The sequence below is a fragment of the Pollicipes pollicipes genome, unplaced genomic scaffold (genome assembly GCF_011947565.3).
Source record: "Pollicipes pollicipes isolate AB1234 unplaced genomic scaffold, Ppol_2.1 Scaffold_4740;HRSCAF=5597_pilon_pilon_pilon, whole genome shotgun sequence".
Taxonomy (NCBI): Eukaryota; Metazoa; Arthropoda; class Thecostraca; order Pollicipedomorpha; family Pollicipedidae; genus Pollicipes; species Pollicipes pollicipes.
Window position 1 is genome coordinate 39,389,314 of NW_023596545.1, and position 14,893 is coordinate 39,404,206.

General features: G+C 49.6%; 1 protein-coding gene across 2 annotated transcripts in view; it reads right to left on the minus strand.

Moving 5' to 3' along the window:
* The window catches only part of LOC119098990 (synaptic vesicular amine transporter), a 30,333-nt gene extending 20,451 nt beyond the window's left edge, over nucleotides 1-9,882 (minus strand). The window contains exon 1 of one of the 2 annotated variants that reach the window (XM_037222036.1): nucleotides 9,795-9,882. The gene's annotated coding sequence lies outside the window, so the exon portion shown is untranslated. The remainder of the gene's footprint in view (nucleotides 1-9,794) is intronic. The other variant, XM_037222037.1, reaches the window with a different exon arrangement.
* Between the last annotated feature and the right edge of the window lie 5,011 nt (nucleotides 9,883-14,893).

The window sequence follows — 14,893 nt, forward strand, 5'->3', positions numbered from 1 at the left end:
AGATGGATGACACCGGAGAGGAGGTAATAAGATTACGCTCGACAGTGTATTGAGTGCAATCATAAGAGACATTGCGGCTATTTGGTTCCCTTCGGCTGCCACGTGTACTGCATTACGGTCTGTTCTCGCCTCGCGATGCGCCAATGGCCTGGTTCTGGGTCTGATGACCCGTAGCCGCATTAGTCGGCAATGAACGGCACGACATCTTGCCATGATTGCTGCAATCGCGCCTAGTGCCCGCCAGGAGCCGCCTGATGAAGCGTCGCCAGGGCGTCTCTCCCGGGAGCTGAGCAGACCGCTGGCACCAGGCGGCGACCCGCCGAGACGCGCAGCGCTGCCTTCGACGGCCCATTTGTCGCGAGACGACGGCGTCCGGTGAAGCGCGCAGACCGTTGGAGATTGGGGCATCGATCGCCCGGCAGCTGCACGGCCCGGCCGGGATCTGGACCCGCCGTAACGACGTGGATAACGATCGGCAGGCCGGCGGGCGACCCGGTGATCCGGTCAGCCGCCCGTCAACAGACCCGGCCGGCACCGGCGCCGCAGCGGCCGCCGGCACGGGCCGCGGCTCGCCGGTGATCCGTTCAGCCGCCCGTCAACGGACCCGGCCGGCACCGGCGCCGCAGCGGCCGCCGGCACGGGCCGCGGCTCGCCGGTGATCCGGTCAGCCGCCCGTCAACAAGCCCGGCCTGCACCGGCGCCACAGCGACCGCCGGCACGGGCCGCGGCTCGCCGGTGATCCGGTCAGCCGCCTGTCAACAGACCCGGCCGGCACGGGCGCCGCAGCGGCCGCCGGCACGGGCCGCGGCTCGCCTTTCGTGGCCGCTGTTTGCTCGCGCGCCTCCTCAATCAGCGGGTGGCGGCGCGGCGAGGTTCCGCCGACTCCGTCTCCTCACGCGCGATTGTTTGGCCTCGCCGCCGCAGTTGCGATTGAGTTACTGCTCCGCTGGCGGGAGCGCCCGGGCGCTGAGCACTCGCGTCGAGGTGGTGCTGAGCCGGGGGCGCCCCAGAAATGAAAAGCAACTTGCCGTTGTGGAATGGTAGCCATAGACTTGCTTAGAGAACGTCCTGTCGTGCATTTATGGTTTGAGTGTAGCGACCCATGACCCAATCGTGAACTCCTCATATCAGAATATGACCCCGAACTGCAGTCGCGAAACACTACTCTGGAACCACATAAGAATGACGCGATAAAAAGTGGTGCAGTACGGTCGCTGGAAGTCGAGCGTATTGCCCGCCAAAAAAAAAACACCATTTAGGCGGCACTTGATTATGATGCCAGTAAGGCATTGCATAAGATATTGCAAGGTGGCTCCTGTGAGAGGGCATAATGTAGAAAATGACCTTCTACACGAGGTGATTGGAAACAGCAAAATAGAGAGCAACTGGGTTTTAGAGTACCACCTGGTTAGGGTGTCAACGGAGTGGTAAGACGTCAAGAGGTTTAAGTGCTTCGTGCACGTCATAATCAGGCTAGCACGAAATGTCACACATAAACATGAAATATTGGCATCATCCTTACCGCAAAATTTTGATAAAAAGTTTGAAACGTCCACCTCACTGAAGCAGTGCAAATGTACGTGAGTGAAATGATAATCTTAAGACATAAGCTTGATGTATGCGCATGTTCTCAGGTTGTGCATGAGTTTTCTCTTACTCTAGCCCTACGAGTGGGGGGTGGGGCCCAGGAGCCCTCACTAAGGTCTCTCTCTCTCTCTCTCTCTCTCTCTCTATCTCTCCTCTCTCTCTCTCTCTCTCTCTCTACTCTCTCTCTCTCCTTCCCTCTCTCCTCTCTCTCTCTTCTCTCTCTCTCTCTCTCTCTCCCCTCTTCTTCTCTCTCTCTCTCTCTCTCTTCTTCTCTCTCTCTCTCTCCTCTCTCTTCTCTCCCTCTCTTTCTCTCCCTCTTTCTCTCTCTCTCTCTCTCTATCTCTCTCTTTTCTCCCTCTCTCTTCTTTTCTCGGCTGCTGCTCAGTCGACAGCATTCCCGAGACGAAGCTGAAAAAGCTGGCGTACTCGATCCGAGACGAGGCTGAAGAACCTGGCGGAACTCTATCCGTATCGGGACTGGAGAAGTTGGCGGTACTCTATCCGGGACGGGGCTGAAAAGCTGGCCGTACTCTATCCGAGATGAGGCTGGAGAAGTTGGCGGTACTCTATCCAAGGCGAGGCTGGAGAAGCTGGCGGTACTCTATCCGAGACGAGGCTGGAGAAGCTGGCGGTACTCTATGCGAGACGAGGCTGGGGAAGCTGGCGGTACTCTATCCGTATCAAGGCTGGAGATGCTGGCGGTACTCTATCCGCATCGAGGCTAAAGAAGCTGGCGGTGCTCTATCCGTACCAAGCTGAAGAAGCTGGCGGTACCCTATCCGAGACGAGGCTGGAGAAACTGGCCGTACTCTATCCGCATCGAGGCTGAATAATCTGGCGGTACTCTATCCGAGACGAGGCTGGAGAAGCTGACGGTACTCTATCCGGGAAGACGCGGTCAGCGACGCCATTTGTAATTCTGATACACAGCGGCTGAGTGTCCTGGAAATAAATGCACGCCACGCCCTGAGATACCAGCCCAATTACAAAGTCTGAGTGGACACAATCCTAGATTTATAGAGGGCCTCTGCCAGATAAGAAGAGCGAGGACCTGCGCACGGGGGCTCCCTGCGGTACAGGGCCCGCCCCGTCAGTAAGTGCGAATGAGCACAGCATTCCCACTGGGAATATTCCCAGCGTTTGGGGTGAACAGTGGCGGCAGGATCTGAAACGTGATACGTCTGCTCATGTGCAGGGCTGTAGGAGCTGGAGTCAGAAGCCTGCGCAAGTTCTCCCAGATTTCTCCCAGAGTTTGCCGGGTGACCACTGATTGGTCTCGTACCCACTGACATTGCGCAGAATACAAACAACGTTTGGTTGTTTGTACGGACGAACGACTGCAGATGAAATCTGCCTATCGCTGTAGGGATCTCTGTGGATGCAAAACGCGGTGTATGGAACAAGCTAGGTGTCCCGACAATCCATCCCAGCCGGTACTAGCCAAACAGTCATGTGGATGGCCATTACTTCATCCGCACACGCGAAGATGAACTGTTTGTGTGCAAGGTTACCGAGGATACTAATATTTCGTGACTGCTAGAAAGCGTCATCGGCTGAGCCCGTGACCTAAATGCGCATTAACACGCACTCGTGGGGGCGCCAATTTGATGCCCCCCGAAGCCTTCTCCGGAATGATTTCCGAATGAAGCGGCTTACCCGTGCCAAATTTTGCACAGCTGTAGACAATTGAATAGCGGATCGTTTGGCATCAGCAAATTTAGGTGCACCTTGTAAGATCACTGACCTGCGGCAGGTCAAAGTCAGGCTATGCACCCACGGAGACAGTTTCGTGGGAATCGTTCAGTCTAATGCAACAAGGGAGCGCTAGGCGAGGGCATGTATTTCTATAGGGGTTTCCTAAGCAGCACAGTAATTGAATTAAGAAGTTCCATTGACCTAAAGGCAGGTATAGCAGTCACACCAAGGTTAAAATCCACCGTCTTATTACCCCAGCTCGCTGTATGCTCGCTGTATGGTGTAGTTTCTCGTGCTCATTTTTAATTTATTGATACCAGGAACCGCATTTACCTTCGTACATATAAATCAGTATCTTCCATGGTCTTCTTGAAGGTCAGAATAGGTCACTGACCTGAAAAAACCCGAGTTGAAATTTTGCTTTAGAAACATGCCGCTTATCGTAATCTAGGACGCTTGTTCAAATGCAAAAATCAAAGCACTCTTGTCTGACTGTGGCCACCATAACCATCGAAAGGTCACACAAGGTCACTGATCTTAAATGAGCACCAGTCTTGGTTCACGATGGTTGCATGAAAAGGTCTGGGAACACTTTGAACACCAATCTGGAATATGACCTTCTTTTACCTTATTGTACCCGAAAAGCATGACCCAGCATCCTCAAATTTTGACGCAAGCGCGTTCACATATAGGTCAGCACGCCCTGTGAATTTGGTGCTTCTATCCCTCTCAATTTGTGAGATCTCAGAGGGTCAAGTTAACCCCCACCCGAGCGAAGGGCATTCAGCCGGCCACCGAGGTACGTGTTAACACGCACACGAGTTGGTAGTCGATTTGCCTCCCCCCAAGGTTTTTACAACATAATTTTTGAGCTGTACGGCGTGGCCGCGCCCAACTTCGCATAGCTGTAAACAGCTGAATAGCGGATCTTTTGGTATAAGAAACTAGATGCATCTTCTAAAACCGCTGACCTTGGGCAGGGTAGGTTCAGGTCGTGGCTGCCAGCAAAGGAAATTTCTAGGAATTCACTAAATATGATTCGACTAGGATTGCTAGACGAAGCTACACATATCTGAAACAGTTTCGTTGGCCAAACACAATTGAATTGAGGATTCCAACCAATTTTTTACCTAGGGTTTATAAGCGACGATCCGGGGTTAAAACTAATCACTTTTTTGCTGGACAGTTTGCTTTAAGGAGTAGTTTCTAATGCTCCTTTAAAATTTCTCGATAACCGGGACCGCAACAAACATCTTCCATGGACTTTTTCAAGGCCATAGGAGGCTAACGACGGAAAACGGCCCAGACAAAGAGTTTGATTTTAAGACCGTACCACCTATCGTAATCCTTAATGCTGACTCAGATTAAAAGACCAAATAGTCTCTTGGATTCTTTGTTACCATGACGCACCAAGTTTCAAAAAGGTCACTGAGCTTAAATGAACGCCAGTGACCTTTTACTTGGAACAGGTATTTAGGCTCAAGGCGGATACATGAGGAGGTTTGGGGGCACTTGGAACACCAATTTTGGGTTTTGCTTTGCTTGACCTTGTTTAAAACCAAAGGTCATGAATCATGACCTGTGGATCTCAAATACTGACACAAACGAATTAAGATAACGACTATCCCACACTGTAAGATCGCTTTCTCTAGCTCTCTTAGTTTTTGAGATCGCGGGTGGCAAATTGCCCCACACCCAAGCGAAGGATATCCAACAAGCCCTGCGGGCGTGAGTAGCGGCCTTTTTGAAGAAGATTGATCAAGCAATTTCCGCTTAAAAAATCAGTGAGGAGCTCAGTTTTTGGCCTGCTCGTGCAGGCGCCGGCCCAGTTACACAGTCGTTCTGTCGCTGGCAGGGTGAGATCAGGGCAGAGCGTGCTCGGCGGTGCGGCGATCTGACTGCCGGCGCTCAGACAGGCGCGCCCGGAGAGGCTGCTGCGGGCCCGGCGGCGTCTCAGAGACGACAAAAACAGAGCCACCCACCTCGCCCCAACGGGCGCCGGCCCCGATCAATACACCTCCACCGCGAGGTATGACGGCCCGTTCAGACGGCGCATCAAAAGGAGAGCACTCAGAGACGGCGGTCCATTGTGGCATGCGCCGCGCGCAACACGCACAGGGGCGTCGGCGACGGGCCGCCGACGGCCGGCCGACACTGGGCGGCGATGCGACGCTGGCCTTCTGCAGCCGGCGGCAGTGAAGCGTGGAGGGGGGGGGGGGGGGGTTTCACCGTCTGCTGGTCCACGCTGCTGACGGGCGCGAGCAAGGCCATTGTGTCACTCAGGTACCAGAACTGGTGTAAAGTTATAGCTGGAAGACAGAGCTGCTTCTCGCGTCGCCCTTTGGGAAAAGTACCGTATCATTTCGGCATTGGAACGTGTGCTCTTGATGTTCTGATTCCGGCTGTTTAACGGTGCAGAGCTGTACAAAAGGCTGAGCTGATGTGATTAAGACGAGTTATTTTTTCAACGATGCTCACCGAATTGATAGAAAGATCGGCTATCGTGATATTGCAATGCTATTGGACTTGCAACCGACCTAGCATGAACCGAACGTAACTTGTCGGCGTCATCATCTGATCCAATTTATGGCATTAACTGCCACGGCACGGATCGATCAATCTCATTTACACGCGATCCTGCGTGCAGTCACGAAGGGTAAAGATCAGCTCGTGCTATATGGATATTCTCACGCCTCAGCTGATCAGCAGCCGAAAGACGCATCATTTTCCTCGAATAACATGCCTGCCAGCACGTGCTTTAAGCATTGCATGCAAACGATAGCTGATCTCAGGCTGATTATCGGAACATTCAATATCCAGTAAGTGTGACGTAAATGACCGATTGGTTTGAAGCGTTGTCCTCGAAGTCGACAGACCAGTGCGCAAATCTCACTGTCGGGAATATTTCCTGGCTCCTGCTTTCACTAGGTTGTGGTGACGGAAAACCGCAACGAATGTAGCGGTGATTATGCTGTCAGAAAGCAAGCATCACTTATTATCGTGTGGCTCGCATCATATCATATAATTTATTGGCATGGATATCACTGTGCTCAGATAGTGTTATGGTCACCTTATGAACACGCAAAATGTTTTGCAATTCTTGATTTTGTCCGGTACAAGATCCAGTTGCCAGTAATTTGGCCATGAAAACTGTCATTTATACGTTGCAAGCAACAAGCAACGTTCTTAACAACGTTCTTAACAGCGCTTCGTTGTGTGTTGGGGCACGTTGTGTGGCGAGCCCGCTCCTAAACAGGTACTCAGGGTTAAACTTTCAGGAACATACTACACACTGTATCTATGACGATTTGTTTCCAACTTGTACAATGTCTGAGACGATAAACGCCCTCTGCTTATGTCCAACGTCATGTAGCGCAACCGTCCTAAAAGATCACACGTTATTTTCTACAACATGCCTGAACGCCAGGCCTTGAGCTAGAGAACGGGATGTTGTAGGTCCTTATTGTTCTCGCCTTTTGCAGATATTCCGCTGCTATTGAAAAATTCACCCAAAATCAGATTGTCCAGCAATTTTTAGTTGGTTTTAGCAAATAGTTACTACCTACAAACCATAGCCCCAGTCACTCTCGCGTCACCGCACTTCCTCACTCGAATCGAATAAAAAGAGAGAAGGCGATCGTGGGAAGTAATGTACATCTGCCCTACAACTTCAAATTTGACTTTCGAAATTTTTGAAACTGCACAAACTAGCACATTTTCTGTACCTCCTCTGTTAACTACGTGACAGGGATGCGCGGGACCTGGAGGGGACGTGGCCAGGTGGAGCACGGGGTCGATCCGAGCAAGATCCGAGCGCCGATCCGGGCAACATATCCGTCCGATGGCAAATCCTTCCCCAGGAACACCGTCAGAAGCAAGGCTCGCTCGGCCGGCGCGTGCCTCGCCGATCGGCTCACGGTGCTGCGAGCGCCGCCGCCGCTGGCGCTGAGGTCGGCTGACCATCGCCGTGACCGGACGCTCGGGCTTTGCCAGGTCATGACCAAAACGGTGACGGATAATGGAGAGGCTTTGTTTCCTCTATTACTCAAGATCTTGTTCTCTACCTAGCATATCTAACCCTGCCAGTTTCCACTGCTGTTGCTGTTTAAGAAAAGCAGGACGTCGTGGGGTATTTAGCTCATTCTCAGCAGTGTGTGTGCTAGCACATTTAAAGCCAGTGCTCGAGTAGGCTTGAAGCCGTTCGCGACCGAGCAGGCTTCGCACATTCCTGATTTGTCATAATTTCAGAGCGTAGACACTGGGGTTCTAAAGTCAGCGACGTGACAGGGCAGGACGGTGAGATGTCCAGGCTAGATGGAAAAAGGCCTGGACCTGAGCTACCCCAGGTTTCATTGTAATGCACCCAATGATCTGGGAGCCACCACCGTGGCTTGCACAACCGTTGCTATGACAGCGATTGTCAACACTCAAACGTAAATAAGTATACACAAAGGTAATATATCCGTGTTAAAGTTCAGAAGCATCGTGAGGCCCTATCTCAACAAATTTGTGGTAAATCCAATCGATAAGGCAGTAATGATAGCCTTATTCGGGCACACTTACGAGGGCTCAGCAGATTAATTCAACTGGGCACACTTACGACGGCCATGCAGATTGATACGTCTGTATGTGCACTATATACAGATGCCGCTTGATTGGATGTTCTTTTTCACCGTGTAGTTGGTTTCAGCCATACACCCAGTTTTCCGTGGCCGTTCCGTTCGTTAGTGGGAGCTTACCTGCTATCACTTCGCGCAGCGTTCCACCCGCAACGGTCCTGTGTAAACAGGCATGAAATCATATACCGTAAATGTACCGTAATTCGAACCACCGGTATTGCCGGTGCTGCAGTTGTAATTAATTGGGTACCATATTACTCTCATGACAGCAATCCCTTAATAATTTCAGATGTGGCTTCATGTAGCTTACATCAGACAGGTCGGTGACATCGTGACTTAGCACGCGCACGGGCGGCCGGCTAGATGCCCTTCGCTCGGGTGGGGGTCAATTTGAACCCCCTGAGATCTCGGGAACTAAGAAGGCTAGAGACACCAAATTTGCAGGATGTCTTGACCTGTACGTGAACTCACCTAGGTCAAAGTTTAAGCTCCCTAAATCATGACCTTGGGGTCAAATAAGGTCAAACAAGATCAAATTCTAGGTTGGTCACCAAAGTGCCCCCAGAACCTAGGAAACTCTTTCTAAGCAAAAGGTCAAAAGCACATTTGAGGTCAGTGACCTTGTTCAACCCTTTCAAGGTCATGGTGACCAAAATCATGCAAAGCTGCTCTGAGTTTTGCATTTGAATAAGCGACAAAGATTACGCTAGGCAGTTTGTTCATAAAACAAATTATCGACCCGGGTCATCTCAGGTCAATGACCTTTTCTACCTTTAAGAAGTCAGTGGAAGATGCATACTGTGGTTCCTGCTGTCAACAAATTTGAAATGAGCACCACAAACTATCCCATACAGCAAGCCCTAGAGTAAGAAATCAAGTTGGCTGTTTCCTTGGTCTGACCCTCATATCTGACCTCAGGTCAACGAAATTTGCTCATTCAATATTTTTAGCACCTAGGAAAGCATCTCAAAGATGTATGGCTTCGTCAAGCACTTCGTTGTTGTATCAGATTGGACGATTCCCTAGAAACTGCCTTCACTGAAACTATGGCCTGACTTTGACCTGCCATAGGTCAGCGACCTTACAAGATGCATCTAAATTCTTTATTTCAAACGATCCGCTATTCAAATGTCTACAGCTATGCACAACTTGGCGCGGCTACGCCGCGCTGTTCGGAAACCATTTTAAAAAGACCTTGGGGGGGGGGGCAATTTGACCCCCACCCGAGCGCGTGTTAAAACTCCATGAAAATATCACAGCACTCATGTTATGATGAGAGACATTGTCATTCTATCGCCCTATCGCCGTTGTTCAGCGCCTCTTCCAATTCCCGTTTAGGTGACTGTCCATGCTAGTTTGTCCCCAGGGCACATCCGCGCCATGAAAACACTCCGGGGACACCACGCAGGCTGGCAAAATACCAAAAATGTCGAATATTGGATACGAAATATCGAAATACGAAAAACAAAATGCCGAATGAAAACACGAAGAAACGTCTACCGGTTGCGACATTTGTAAGACCAAAACATTGTTTTACAAAACCAAATGCGCGTGCCTTTTAGCTCACATTCCATGCAACCACGGCTTTGTCAGGGGACCTGGTAAAGCCATTAAACGCTGAGTTTTAGAAACACGTAGGGTACTTTTTCATAACTTGCGCATCATATAATATAAGTTGCGGGTGTCGAGGTTATTGGACCAGCGAGACACGCAGAGAGAACACGCGAACCTGTCCAGCGAAGACAGCTCACAAATCCGGGCAAGCGTCCGCACAAACACAGCCATAGCCATCGGGCCCGCGACGCCACATCCCTGAAGGGGGCGCGCCGTGACCGGCCGCCGTCCTGGCGCCGCGAGCACACCGCGCGCCCGAGGGCAGCCCACGCCACTCACCGCGCGGGGTGCCGCTCAGAGGGGCCGGGCGGCCACCGCGGCCGGGGCCCCGGCTGGAGCTGCTGCCAGAGCGCGGCACCGACCTCTGACGGCCGGCCCTCTCGGCCGTCGGGGCCGGTCGCCCGCCGGCGCGCCGTTTTATCGGCCGGCGGCGGCGCCCACTGCCGCGCCCGCCGACGCCGCGCCGCCTGACGGAAGCGTGCGTCCGTGGGGCGGAGTGACCGCGCCAGAGAAGGGGCCGGCGCCAGGGGTAACAAATACCAGGGTGGTGACAGCACCAGAGTATTCACAAAATAAGACAGACCCTACGTCATGACTAGATCACTCTGTATAAACAAAGGACCATGAAACGAATCCGTTCGTTAATGAATATAAGCCCCCGCCGTTCAAAAATACATTGAAAATACGTTGACGCCGCGGAACGGCGACTGAGCGTGTCAGCCTTCTGTCTCTCTTCTCCATTCGCAAGTTAACGAGCCTTCAACAGGTAACTTTCAAGCATTCCGGAGGGTCTAGGTTCATTGCTAATTACTGACTACAAATACCATCTGAGATGTTCCCATGGTCATTACATTTTGAGCTGTCTTCAAGTCGAGCTCATCCTCTGGTGTCATACTCCTGCAGACGTTGAACGAGCGGTGCTATTTTGAGATCAACCTCAGTTCTCCTGGTCAGAACTATCCCCCATGCGCGCTAGAGCCTGTCGCACATCTGATAATGTGGGATACTGAAATCTGCGATTGAAGAGCATGAAACGTACGTCTTGAGTGGCTGTCTTGAGCTCACGACCGGCAGTGTCTGTGGGTGAGACGAGCAGTACCTCACCATGTTATGCTGCGTGTCGATTTGACACTTCATTAGAAGGTCCGGTACACTTCATCCGTTACCTTATTGCCTGGTTGCCTTACCGCCTTATTGCCTGGTTGTGCCTTGTTTGGAAAAGGTCTGATTAAGCTGAAGTGCATAGGTCTCTAGGTGGAGCATTGGAAAGGCTAGGGGCTGAATACGATGTCTCCTGTCATTCTGGTTGACAATCTTATACCAACTGTCTTCCGGCGAAGTCGAGATACTGGATGGATTTTAGTCACGCTGCCAACGCAACTTTCAAATAGTTAATTGCAGGAAACAGGTGCATATAATATGATTTCGCTAAAGCTACGACTTACACATGTTGCTCTCGTTTACTGCCCTAAAGTTACAACGTAAGAATGCTGTTCTTATTTGCCTCGCCTCAGTTACGAAGTAAAAAATGTTGAACTCACTTACTTCAGAAAATTAGGATTTCAAAATTACAAAACTTGAAAACACAAGGACAGAAGTATGCATCTCGAACCGCTTCTTTAGAACAAAGTTATCGCCCATGTAATGAAAAGACGACACACTGATCTTTTACTCGGACCGATCACAGTAAGTGGTAAAATTGACTTTCTCAGCTCCATCTAAGTCCCGTTAATTGTCGTTTCCTCTGAAGGAGCAAAAGCAAGATTTTTTCAGACCTAAAATACGCTTTGTGAGGTTTTAATCTATTTAATCTAATGCATTTAGTCCCGCACCCGGGAGACCGGTTGGATGCCTTGGCTCAGGTGGGGGTAGGGAGCAATTTAACCGCTGAGATCCCAGAAACTGGGAAAGCTTGAGACGCCAAATTCACAAGGTGTATTGATCTGTTTTTTCAATTTTCTTATGTTCCAATTTTAGGTTTCTATACCATGCCCTTCGAATTAAATAGGATCAAACAAACAAAACAGGAAATAACTAAAACTCCAGATTGGTGCTCAAAATGCCCGAAGTCCTTCTCGTGCAATCATCATGAATCCAGATATCTGTTCTATGCAGAATGCTACTGCTACCCATTTAAGGTCAGTGACCTTGTTTAACCTAAAGTAGGTCATGGTTATCAAAGTCATACAAGATTGCTTTGATTTTTGCATTTGAATAAGCGTCAAGGATTACGCCAGTGGGTGTGTTCCTTAAAAACAAAATCTAAACGAGGCTATTTTAGGTCAGTGACCTATCTTGAGCTTTAGGAAGTCTACGGAGGATGTATAACATGAATCCTGCTATCGATACATTCAAAATTCCCGGTTGCCGCATTTGGTCCGCGCCCATTCGCCGGGCGGTAAAATTTCGGGGCACCAGCCAGGTGCCTGTCGGTTGTTAAAGATTGGTCCAAAACTTTGCAATGCATGGATGTCCGGCATCAGAGCCAAGGGACGTCAATTTTTGTAGATGATTGGATAGGGTAGGGACAGCTGAGTATCCACAGAACTTAAGACGTCTCAAATTGGTGTTTTGCGACGGATTTAGCCTATTTTTCTTTGATCAGTGACATATTTTATGTTTAATTATTGTGCCAATTGTCGAATACTGCTCATTTTTGGCAGCACACTGGTCACGGCCGGCAGATATTTCCCAAAGAAGATGGGCATTGTGTGTTAGTCAACTGTTTCCTCCCTTTGTGTAATATTCCAAGCAGAAACACTGGGAAGATCAAGCCCACATTGGGGGGTGGGGACAAACCAACATTTGGGGAGAGACCCCCCCAAAAAAAACGAACAAATCGGCACTCTTGACGGAGCCCACACTAAGTGGTGCTTGTAGAGTGAGCCCAGACCACACCATGCAATGGCGACCAGCCCAGCGGTAAAATGCACTGGTAAAAGTTTAACTTGCTGCAGTGCTCAGCACGATCCTCTTGCCCTCTGACGTCACGTGGCTTTGCGAGTGGCTGCTGCTACCGGCTGAAATCCATCTGACTTAGGGACAGATAGCGAGCGATCAAAGCTGGGTGAATACGTATTTGAAAAAGGACCCGCGCGTACTTTTGAAGCACTTGGCAGCGGTTTTAAAGTTTGTAAGACACCAGCAGGCCATTTTAGGGACATCCAGATAGTTAGCAGTCTCCTGTAAAAAGGCGTCGTAAGGTGACCAGAATCATGGTCACTGAAAAGCTCCCTGTAGAGAAGCCCGTGTGCACTTCGCGATCTCAGAGGACCAGGGCACAAGACAAAAATTTGCGAAATGGTCGACGGTTTGAACAGAATGACGGTGCTCTGAGATGTCGTGGCGATAAGTGTAATTCCTTCTCGCGCATCGCTGATGTATTTGCATGCGTGTCCTGCTGAAACGTCACACTCCGGCGTTGTTATTACGAACCGAATAGCGCACGCAGGATAGGGACTGCCTTCGCCGCGGCCATCGGAAGTCGGGACAGAGACGGACGTGTTGGGCAGCTGCACAAATATGATATAAACGTTTACAAAACAGACCGTTACTTCTCAAAGACAGCACATTTTAGGCGTCTGCTCATGACAGAAGACCACCAAATATTCAAGGACATTCAGCAACTATTGGATGGGTGTGAAACATCAGTTCCATGAATTCAGGTTCCCAGGGACCGCACAGGCCTGCAAAAATTACTCGAGCATTATGCAAGTTATTTTACATGTGCTTGATAGCTGCCCGAAATCGTTTAGTTCTCATGAACCCTCCACCTGATTCAACCTCTCACATCAGACGGACTTATCGAGATCGTTGATGGGAGCCAACTTCTGCTGTTTTCAAACTAAAAAAGTTAGAGTCTCGCGGAAAAGCCCTGGATTGGTCTTAACAGGGTTTCACAATGGCTTGTCAGTTTTGTGTTGCATTGGCAATAAGTGACTCCATTTTTCCATTTTAAAAGCAAATGTTTACTAATTATTAAATTATTTCAGTTTTACACTCCAATGCTCATCAAGCAAGCCTAGTAACAACTTCAACACGCGTACGGGTGGGGCTCAATTTGACCCCTACTGAACGCTTTCCCAGAAGGAATTCCGAACGACTATGCGTTATCAACAAATTAGATATACCTTGTAACGCCGCTGGCCTACGGCAGTCAAAGTTAGGCTATAGATTCAGCGAACAAATTTATAAGGAAACGCTCAATCTGGCGCAACAGCGAAAGCTAGATGAAGCCATACATCTCTTAGATAGTTTCTTAGGCAGCACAACAATTGAATCGACAAATTCTATTGACCTAAGGTCAAGTATGAAGGTCAGACCAAGGTAAACACCATCCTGTTATATTACTGTAGAGTTTGCTGCATGGGGTAACATCTGACGCTCATTTTTACTTTGCTGGTAACAGGAACGGCATTATATATTTTGCATGGACTTCTTAAAGGTTAAAGTGGGGAGGTGATCTAAAATGGCCCAGGTCAACATTTCGTTATTAGGAGCATGCTGCTTGGCGTAATCCTTGAAGTTTATTCGAATGCAAAAATCAAAACAGTTTTGAATGATTTTAGTAGCCATGACCTTCGAAGGGTTGGACAAAGTCACTGACCTTAAATGAGCGTAAGTGAGTGTTTGCTTAGAACAGGCATATAGGTTGACGGTGGTTGTATTAGAAGGTCTTGGGGGCACTTTGGACACCAATCTGGAGATTGACCTTATTTAACCTTATTTGATCCGAAGATCATGGACTAGGAACTGAAATTTTGAAGCAAGGGATTTCACCTTCGGGCCGACACACCTTCTGAATTTGGCGTTTCTAACTCTCTTGGTTTTTGGGTTTTCAGCGGGTTAAATTGATCCCTCCCCCATCCCCACCCCACCCAAGCAAAGAGCATTCAACCGACCGTCCGGGTGCGCGTTAAACTTACACAGACATAATCATCTTTTGATTCTGAGTACATTGACGTGTTGTGTGTTTTGAGCTTGCTCTATGCATTTGATGTAGGGTTTTTAATGTAACAGTGCTCGCCCTCCAGTGAGCTCGGCGTATTCGTTGGTTGCCGCCCCCCGCTTGCTCCGGCCGTTGATCACAGTGCAGTGTTTCTAGAAGAACGTCGCTTCCTGGAAGTCAGAAACGCTAAAGACGCGTTTCTGTGTCGAAACACGCATAACGAATGCCCCAAAGGCCACCAAACATTTGGGTGCAATTATAAGACATACCGGAGAGCTATTTTCAGATATCCTTTAGGAGGTATGTATTGATCCCCTGCCCCATCAAGGTTGGGATTAAGATCCAATTCAAGGCATCTCTAATCCTTTGAAACGTGAACTGCGTAGGTCGTGGCTCATTCATATAGACTCATTTCTCTGAGTGGTAGACT